This window comes from Neolamprologus multifasciatus, chromosome 22 (assembly GCF_963576455.1).
Source record: "Neolamprologus multifasciatus chromosome 22, fNeoMul1.2, whole genome shotgun sequence".
Lineage (NCBI taxonomy): Eukaryota > Metazoa > Chordata > Actinopteri > Cichliformes > Cichlidae > Neolamprologus > Neolamprologus multifasciatus.
The window spans coordinates 9,514,389-9,525,063 of record NC_140459.1 but is presented as its reverse complement, the minus strand read 5'-3'; the positions used below and the strand labels follow the sequence as shown (position 1 = coordinate 9,525,063).

The following is a 10,675-nucleotide window of genomic DNA, read 5'->3' as shown; positions in this document are numbered from 1 at the left end:
CTCCACGTCTGTACCATTGATTCATTAATGTTGAATTCTCTCACAGCTGCTCTATTGCCGTGTTGTTTCAGTATATTAATGACTAACCTCGTACTGTGGATGGATTATCTCAGTTGTTCTCCTGACTGAAGTTTGGTACAGCAGCGGTCTCCAACCTTTTTTGCGCCACGGACCAGTTTATGCCCGACAATATTTTCACGGACCGGCCTTTAAGGTGTCGCGGATAAATACAACAAAATAAAACCAGTACCGGTACCGAAAAAAAGAAGATTTATTCATAACACACGTGAAAAGACCCAGGAAAACCGAGTTAACGATAAAAACGATAACAAAATAACGCTGAAAACCGATAAAAACCCTGAAAACCATACATTTCACACCTGAGCCTCAACTCTCGTGGCCCGGTACCAAACGACTCACGGCCCGGTACCGGTCCGAGGCCCGGGGGTTGGGGACCGCTGATTTACAGCATCCTGCCATGCGATTGCATTTGTCCCTAACAATCAGGAATCCTGGAAAAAAGTTAGCGTTCATCCTCCAGCTTCACTGTGTTTATGCTATGCTAACATAGCTGTGTCGCTAGCGATCACGTAGCACATCATTATATACCAGCTAGCCCAACTTCAGTAACCCTACACTGCTATTTAGTTTTCTGTCTTCATTTATTTTGGAAGTGACAGCAGAGCTGTACGTTTTAATTTTTTCTGAAATCTCTGTCAGAATATGGTACATCATGTTTAGGTGGAAAGTAGTGAGCTAACTTCCTGCTTACTTCTAACTCCATTAAATTGAATAAATTCTGTTTTCACTGATGCCTGGATGTTATACGTAATTGTTACACCCAATGACTTTAGAAAACATGGACAATGCGACAGCTCCCCCAAAATGAAGCCAAAACGTCTCTATCGCCCACTGGTGTCTGGCTGCAGTATAGGTCATAAACCCTGCCTCCTCCATGATGGGATTGGGGTCAGACTAAAATAAATTTATTCTCCTCAGATAATTTTTTTCCAAAGATTCTTTCTTTTGTTATCAATAGTTCTCATCACACTGATTGATGTCCAAGGGGTCTCCTCTCCCATAAGTTTGATTCTAATTCCTACCGCAGTGATGTTAAATTGGGATGAAACATCGTCATAACAGCTTTGACTGGCAGCTGCAGTCACCGAGAAACTTGCGTATCTCTGCTCAGGAATAGCAGATAGAGCATAGGCTCTAAGAGGAGAGCCAGCGTTTAGGTTACGAAAACACGATGGACTGTTTTAACCTGACAGCCTGAGGTGTTCTTCAGTAAACTGGACTACCCGACAGAAGGACCCGAGGCCCCGCTGCACTTTTTCGGTAAGTTAAACGTGTTTGTAGGCTAATCCATAACTACCGTCCTTAGCTAGGTCCTGTTATATGGGCTCAAAATGTGGTCATAAATATTTTGTACTTGTAAATCAGTTTTGTACTTGTAAATCAGGATTTGTATGTGTAAAAAGAATTTGTGTGTGCGTAAAAAGGATTTGTGTGTGGACTTAGCAAAAAAAAACCCTGCAAGTTACAAGTACGAATTTTGACCCTATTTTTCTTCCTTTCATCTGATTGGTCAATGTCATGTCAATCACAAATGTAACAATCCAATCAGAGAACAGATGGGTTTGGTTGTCGGAGGGGCACTTTTTTGAACTGCAGGTCCTTGAAGGGTAATACAGTTTGAAGCTGGAGGATCTCTATATAAATATCCGATAGCAGTTAGGTCCCCTAACTTTCAGCAGCTGTTGAAAGGATAAAGTTGTGGTATATCAGTGGTTAGAAATACCATTATTACTTTAGGATTAGTTTAACACAAAGACAGGGCTGACCCGGGACCATTGCTGTGAGTCACAGTGCGCAGCATAAAAGTCCTTTCACATCGGACGCAGGATGTGCTGCTAATGCTAACTAAAAGCAAAGGATCCAGAATTTGTTGCGCTGGCTGCTGGGCTTGTCGTTTCTATCTCTGACTTTATGTCCTCTACAAGAGTTTCTGTTTTTTTTGCTAGTTCTTCAAATGTTCAATAAAAACATGTATGCTAATTCATAACGAAGAAAGCTTTGTAATGAAGACTGTCATTTCCAAAACACTGCCCCCCCCCCCGGTCCGCAGCGCTGTTGAAAAGGCTGTGGAAGTCCCTGTATTAAACACGTAGACCTGTGACACAAAAATCACCAAACTCAGACGACCACAGACTGTTTTCCTTCGTGGTGATGAAGGAAAATGCTGGGTTGGCATGTAAAAGGGCATTTATTCCCTTCAAAGACCTGCAGTTCAAAAAAACCGCCCCTCCGACAGCCAAACCCATCTGTTCTCTGATTGGATTGTTACATTTGTGATTGACATGACATTGACCAATCAGATGACAGGAAGAAAAATAGGGTCAAAATTCGTACTTGTAACTTGCAGGGGTTTGTTTTGGCTAAGTACACACTAATCTTTTTTACACACACACACAAATCTTTTTAACACATACAAATCTTTTTTACACACACACAAATTCTTTTTAGACATACAAAACTGATTTACAAGTACAAAATATTTATGACCACATTTTGGGCCCATACTGTTACCTGCAAAATAAAGTGATGAAAACAGTACAAAGGTTAAAGTACAACACGTGCTGTAGTGAAAGCTGCAGCTGTTTTATTGATAAATCAAAAGGATTAATCACCCCTGTAACTGTGTTTCACAAAGCTGCTGATCTCAGACCTGCACAACTTCTGTTTTAAACACTTTATGTTTTCTCTAACACAATTAAATAAAACCTGATGAAGGTCAAAGGTCGTCACTTGTATGTTGAACTACAAACTTGTGATCTGGAATTTTTTTCACAATTTTTTGCAGATAGTGTGTTATTTACCATAAAGTAATTCAGAGTTATTCATACCAGAGTAACCAGAGAGGATAATATATTTTTAAATATATAACTTTCTACAGGACTGAATATAATATCTTTATGTAAAAGTCCGGAGCCTCTGGGGAGTATCTGAGTATTTATAACAGTACACAAACCAAAGGTCTCCATCACAGTGTTCGTGAAATGCTGGGCTTATCCATCTCCTGCGGCGGACCTACGGATGAGTGCTAAAGATTTCCCTGTGAGGGAGCTGCTGGTGAAGATCATGAGTCCTGCTTGATCAATGCAATGAGCTTCAATGTTCCTGGTGTTTCTTAAAATTAAGCCTCTTTCAGTGGGTCAACAGAACATCTGGCACAGGACAGCTGTGATGAAAGAAGTTTCTCCAAACCTCTGGACCAAGGAAACACAGCTTGGTCCTGATGGTCTCCCTCACTAGTTTCTCCTCAGGGTGAATGTAGCTGTTGATATAATATGGACTCTATTATTAAATGAAAAGAACAAATTAGACTACACTACTGAAACGTTCTGCTGATGTTTTTAAAGTTTCCATGTTACCAGGATGTAGAGGGCTCTGAAGATTTAAACAGTTTTAGATTCATGACACTCACAGTCTTATGTTAAAATCTCAAAGGACAGCATTATATTTTTGATATTAACAGTAACTCTGGGCCTCTGTGGAGTGTGCAGATGATCTCATTGCTGTCTAAAAGTGGATAAATTGTATTTACCTTAATTAAACGAGTCGTCAGTCGCGGTAAACCACCAAAAAACTCAAGCAGCCGGGCTATGCAAAAAGTGTAGGGGGGCGTGTTTGCGGTCACGTCCAGCGGGTGTGTGGGCGGGAGCGTTACACAGTCGCTCCACCTCAAGTCACTACTGCGCAGACTCTGGCTCCAAAAATGCAAGATGGCAGCCTCCACAAGTGGGTTTATAGGGCTTTAGAGTTGATGTCACGCCGCAGTGCATTGTGGGATCGTGGCACCATGTTAGAGGGCCACAAATCAAAACAAACACACTGTGTTGGAAGCAGGTCTGCCAGAACCATGCTTAAAATCAGCACAAAAGACAAAGGGCTGTATTGAGACTAGAGATGGACCGATCCGATATTAGGTATCGGTATCGGTCCGATACTGACGTAAATTACTGGATCGGATATCGGAGAGAAATAAAAAATGTAATCCGATCCATTAAATATCAAAAAAGCACCTCACAAAACTTGCGACACGCCGTAACTCGGCCCATAACCGTAGCACGTCGCAGCAGTACGGTCACGTGATAGAGCGGCTGTGTGTATTTGTAGCCTCGCTACCAAACCAGCATTTCATCTCCGATGAAGTTTTCCCAGAGAGAAGTAAAGCAAATGTGTAAGTTCATCTCTGAATGTTTGTAAAGCATTCCAGCGTTAAGCTTAACAACCGATATATGGAGCGACAGCCTCTTCTCTCCCCCTCCCTCTCCTGCTGCTACTTCAATCCTGAAACTGATTAATGATCAGCTGATCGGCTTTTGTGTCGTGAGTCCGTCTCTCTTGTTTGTTTATTGCCCACTGTGCACCAGAAAGAGGAAACCAGCGGCTGAACAACAGCAGAACGTTTAAGCTTGATAAGCTGTTGTTAGAATTTATTTATGTTCTACACCAGGATCTTTTTCTACGTAGCTGACCGCTGGTAACTGTGCAGGGGCGAATCTAGCAAAGTTTAGCCAGGGGGGCCGATAGGGCATTAACAGGGAAGAGGGGGCACAAAGAAATACTTTTCTTTCTTATTCTCATTTAAAATGTCTAGCTTTTAATAAATAATTATCTGAATCTTACACCCAAAGTTTTAATCTCATGTAAAATGTATAGAAGTCCATTACTGTATATAGTAACTGTTAAGTCTAATATAGTAAGCTATAGTACTTTTTCCTTTGGCAAGATACCATCTGTGCAGTCTGCAGTTCTGTTGAAGAAAGATGTTGAATCTATTTAATTATTCTTGAAAAATAATTTATTTCTGGGCATTTTTTTTCACACTGCATCAAATTAAAGTTGATTACGTCATTTAAGCATCATGAGGTGGAGGGTGGTTCCTTTTTTTTTTTTTTTTTTGCTGGGAGTTTTAGAACCCTATTGGTTAGGTTGCTTACTCTTTAAAATACCAGAATAGGGAGGATGGAATAGGTTTAAGTTTATTAGATTGATCAGTATTGCTGAACTATGAAATATTTTGGGTGCAGTGTATTTTTTGCATACAGGTATAACAGAATAGCTTTAGTGTTTGTTTTTTTTAACTTGAGTATGAACTTATACAAAAAGCAGCAAGATATAAAAAAAAAAACAGTTTTATTGATTAAAAAACACTATATCGGATTCATATCGGTATCGGCCGATATCCAAATTTATGATATCGGTATCGGACATAAAAAAGTGGTATCGTGCCATCTCTAATTGAGACCGATTGACGACGCCAAGAGACGGTACTTGGAAAAAATAGCGTGCATCGGTAATGTGGACCCGTATTAAATACAGCAGTGGAGTAGAAACCCTAAAGACCTACCACCGTTGTCCTACCCTGATACCTTCTCGTACCTTGTCTGTGGAGTCAGCACATACACCGTGAATCATTTTCAGAATTATAAATCCCTGGAGGCGCACATCTAATTCACAAACTGTTAGGTACAAGATTTGGCCATTTTTAAGCCTCCACGTTGTGAGTACGTTGACCATATGACCAAGATACAGCCAGAGGTTGCACATAACATTGACTTCTCCTCAGCAGCTGCCCCAAAAATTGCTCTAGATGAAAACATAAACACACCGTCTGCAGTGAAAGGCAAAAGGAGCCGTCCGCAAAAAAGGCGAATTCCACTTGCTACTCTGGAGGAGTTGTCACCGATTAGCTACTCCATAAACAGAACATAATTCTGCTGCATCGCACATTAGGATGTTTGTTCTAATTTTCTATGACCTCAGCGGATTGAAAATAAAACTAAAAGCCTACAAAGAGCAATATAAATTTCTTTAGAACTTATCGGAATGAAAATGTGGGGAGCACACCAACAAAAAATGATGACAGAGAACTCTATATCAGCTCGTCTCACCGCTGCTATCCAAGCCTGACGTCTTCGTTTGGTAACATCAGATACATGAGATCTCTCACGTTGCTTCCAGGAGGGGAAACGGTAAAAAGAGAGCCCATTTTCCAGCTTATTCCTTTCCCGATCGTGCAATCTAACATTGCAATTGACAACACCGCAAGTACGAGCCATAGCTGATGTTTCCATCTGCTTTCGCTCCTGTAGCCCTTTGTTTGGCCTACTAACATGGCAGCTCGACCAAAAATCATGACCACGCCCCCTCCCGTGACATCACGCTCTAAAGCCCTATTTTGGCTTCATTTTTGCACATTGGGAGGAGGCGCTGTCACGTCGTCCATGTTTTCTACAGTCATTGGTTACACCTGGTAAAGCAGCAACGCTGATCATTTTATTAAAGATGAAAGAATTTAGACAGTTTTTAACTCTCAGTGATGCCGCAGTTTTCGTTCAACTTTGGGACCTGAAGCGGAGGGAGTTTTGGACCCAGATTACTCTGCGAGGCTCCTGACTATGGTAGCCATAATGCTCCAACAATCCATCAAGCAGTGCAGTTTCGTACCTTACCAAAGTCGTAGTAGAACATTTTTGACAGATTTGCAGTGTACCACATAAAATCGGTTCGAGGTCTGTAAGCACAACCAGAATTTATACATAAGGCGCACTGGATTATAAGGCGCACTGTCAATTTTTGAGAAAATTAAAAGATTTTAAGTGCGCCTTATAGTGCGGAAAATACGGTAACTAAAAAACGCACTGAGTGATCTAATCTCTAACTAGAAGTCAGAGAGATGTGCTTGAAACTAATGGTATAACTTTAACACAATGTATTCAAATTCCCTTGAATCAGCTTTGAGCTTGCATAGTTCTGGCTCGTCATACACCTGCAAAAAGCCCAAATGGCAGTGTTGTGGAAGTTTTCCATTGAAATAAAGCCTGCAGACGAGCGGTGAGCGGTAGCTAACATTCTTTAATCCAAACGCACAAAGAACAGACAACCAAGCTTGATGGAGAGCCTACATGACCGCGGGGCAGGGTCAGCAGAGTCTCCCTGAGCCTAGCATGGCTCTCAGTTAAATACCTTCTCCAGGAACAAAAGGCAGTACACAGCTTTTTCACACCTTAAGGTTCACACTCCCTTCCTACCTCCCAGAGTCCTCGAAGAGACAAAAGACTCTTCCTGTAGTCTGCTTCCCCCATCTTCCTTACTACACCCCCACCATTTGTTTTTCAGTATGGGTGTCAGACATGTTAAAATCCAGTGGCACCAAGGCTTTATACCATAAAATAATGTGATTAATACATAAGTAAAAAAAATTCCTATACAGCAGTAATAATTTAAAAAGGAAATATGTGCACAGAAAGATTTAACTTCCCTCAAACTGTTACCAGACTTTAGATATTCAGAGAGTTGAGAGGCAGGCTGGAAAATATTAAAATATGGTTGTGGTAAAAATATCAAAGTACTTGCTTTGTTACATCACATTGTGAAATGTGAATAAGTAGTGTAACTGTGCATAAGTCCCAGAAGTAGCACAGGCTGGACACTTTAATATGCCAGAGGCAGCTCACTGGAAGGTCGGTGATTACCCTGTGAACTTCTCATCTTGACCCTTTGAAACTTCTGCCCTGATCCCAAACCTCCCCAAACTAAAACCTGTGCACATGTTATGATCTGGGTGAGTCTGAGTAATTTTCCACAGCATCAGCTCTCCTCGCCTGGGTGGAGCCTTCCTCGCTCCTCCCTGCTTCTCACCTGTTGGCAATTCCTCCAGCAGTATTTATGACCAGCGCTCACAATGAACCTTCGCCAGATTGTCTGCCTACCATAGTCAGTTCACTGCCTCTCATGTTTGTCTTGTGTTCCTCAGCGTGTTTTGCCTATCTTTTCCTGTTCTCTAGTCGGCGCCTGGATACATCTTGCCAACTCTCCCCATAATCACGCCTCAGGATTCTGGTCTACTGCTGCTGGGAAATCTCACTTACGCAAACCGCCATCCATACCTGCCTGCCTCCCTGCGCACCCACATCGCACTCTGTACTCACCCGATCCAGTTCACCTCCTCCTCCAGCTAATCTCCACCTGCAACCATTGTTCCTGTTCGCCATAGCTTTCATTGCCCTGATCCTGCCCCTGCTATTCCTGTGACCAGATTCAGCTTGTGCTCAGGCCCTTCTCACAAAGCCTTGTCATTGCTCACTGTTACATTTAGCTTTTGTTCAGTCCTCTCTGTTTAAGACTCCTGTAAAGTAAAACTCTGTTAAAAGTCGTTTAGCTTACGGTTTTGGTTCTGCGCTTGAGCCCAATCCCTATTCTCGGGCCATTAAGCCTTGACAGCACATTTTGCTTGTTTTACAGGATCAAAGTCCTGACACAATATATGTATTAATGTAAACACACTTATCATAAAAAGGGGGGAAATTAAGGGAAGTGAGAGAATTAAAAGGGAAAAGAACACATGAGAAGATTTAAGATTCAAGATCTTTTATTTGTCAAGTGCATAGTTATACAAGTACAACACGCAGTGAAATGTGTCCTGACACGCTCCTCGACTGTGCAAAAAGAGAGAACATTATATACATTAAGTGAATTGTACAAAAGAGGACATTATATGCAGTAAGTAAGTGAATTATGTACACTGAGTGAAGTAAAATAAAACAGTCTCGAAATTTTTTAAATTGAAAATCTGAAAGTGTACATTGTGCGTGTGGGTGTTAAAGCTCATACCATACCATATGGATGGTATCAGCTGATTATGTTTATTTGTTTAGTTAGTTGTTTCCTTACTTTCTTTACACTAAGCAACAGAAAGATCTTCTGAGATTTTCTGAGTTCTTCGTATATTTATGCATTTGCACACTCCTCTACAGAAATATGCACATAAACCATTTCAACCCTCAAATACAGTATAAGATTACATAGTGAATATGTGTTCGATTACATATTAACACCTACAACCAAAATGGTTTTTCATTCATCTTTCTGTTTCTATTTTTTCTTTCACTTTCTGTACTTTTGCTGCTTTGTTGTCGATACCTCGTTAATACCTTTATACCTATTTCACACCTCCTACATCACCACTATTGTGTAAGAAAAAGATGCTCACAAAATGGTATAGAAATAGGAATTTAAAAAGCACACACACACAAATGTTGAAATACCATTCAACGTTCTAGCTTTAGAATAACAATTTAAAATCCTTTGTAAACATTATTTCTATTCTTGTTTAATACTGTCATATATTTCAGGAAGAAGGATCCATTCATTAGCATTAGCAAACTGATCTTTTTGCCAATACATAACTATTTCATAAAAGCATGTAACAACTGAAGCATTTTTAAATGCTTCGTTAGAAGGAAGCACAAGAGTTTCAGATTATTCAATTAACTGGCCAAAATCTACAGTTCTTCCCATTAACTGCTCCTTCCATAATTCATCTTCTGCCCCACTACAATCTGGAAATATTAAATATTTAGGTATTAATGTTTCTCCTAAGCTTTCAGACTTAATTAAATTAAACCACATCCCACTTCTAAAGAAAGTAGAAGGCGATCTGACTAGATGGAAATCTCTACCCATATCACTCATGGGAAGGGTCGCCACTATAAAAATGATGATCTTGCCAAAAATAAATTACTTATTTTTAATGATCCCTAACAAACCATCACAAGATTGGTTCAGATCTCTGGATTCACATATTTCTAAATTCCTTTGGAAAGATAAACCCCCGCGCATCAGCTTAAAAACGCTACAAAGAACCAAGGATAGAGGAGGATTAGATCTGCCTAATTTTCACCAATACTTCTTAGCCAACAGGCTTCAGTTCATCTCAGAATGGTTAAAATGTACCCTCTTAGATGAGCCCTGGCTAGATGTTGAACAGGCACTATGCAATGATCTAGAGATTTCAGACCTACCATTTATTAGCTCAAACATCAAAAGACATGAATGCTTTAAAAGCATCAACATCAGCTTTTCTCTGACAGCATGGTGGGAATTTCTAAAAATAACGGAGTCTTCATTAATCCCATGCAAACGTACACCTATCTGGAATAACCCTGACATATTACAAAACAATAATATGATTAATTTCCCAGAATGGAGTTGTAAAGGAATTAAATACTTAGAACATATATTAGAGGGAACAGAATTTATTCCATTTGACAGACTAGTTACACAATATGGGATCAACAAGAAAAGATTTTTAGAATATCAACAAATTAAATCCATAGTAAAAAAGAAATTTAACCTCAGTCAAGTTGAATTACAAACACCACCAAGTGTGGTTCAATTTCTTACTCTTAAATCCCCCAAACTATTATCTAAAATATACAGAACACTTTCTAAAATAGATGAATCAATATCCCTTCCTATTGCAAAGTGGGAAGCAGATTTATCAGTCAGCTTAGACCAAAACGTCTGGTCTCAGATTTGCTTAAAAACCTTTAAATTGATTAAAAATCCCAATCTGCAATTAATACAATACAAAATACTGCATAGAGTGCACTATACAGGTCATCGAATGTTTAAGATGGGCTTTACATCCGCCAACAACTGCTCACACTGTCAAGGCAATACACCAGACAGTTACATCCACGCTCTTTGGTTCTGTCCACCAGTGCAGAAGTTTTGGCACGAGATATGTGAGGACTTATCAAAGTGTCTGAAATGTAAAATTCCAACCTCCCCTTTAGTATGCTTGTTGGGAAATTTGGAT

At 40.1% G+C, this 10,675-nt stretch overlaps 1 long non-coding RNA gene across 1 annotated transcript in view; it reads right to left on the bottom strand.

The window, feature by feature from the left end:
• LOC146492914 (uncharacterized) overlaps positions 1–10,675 on the bottom strand; it is a 236,268-nt gene that overhangs the window by 2,132 nt on the left and 223,461 nt on the right. The gene's annotated exons all lie outside the window — the stretch shown is intronic.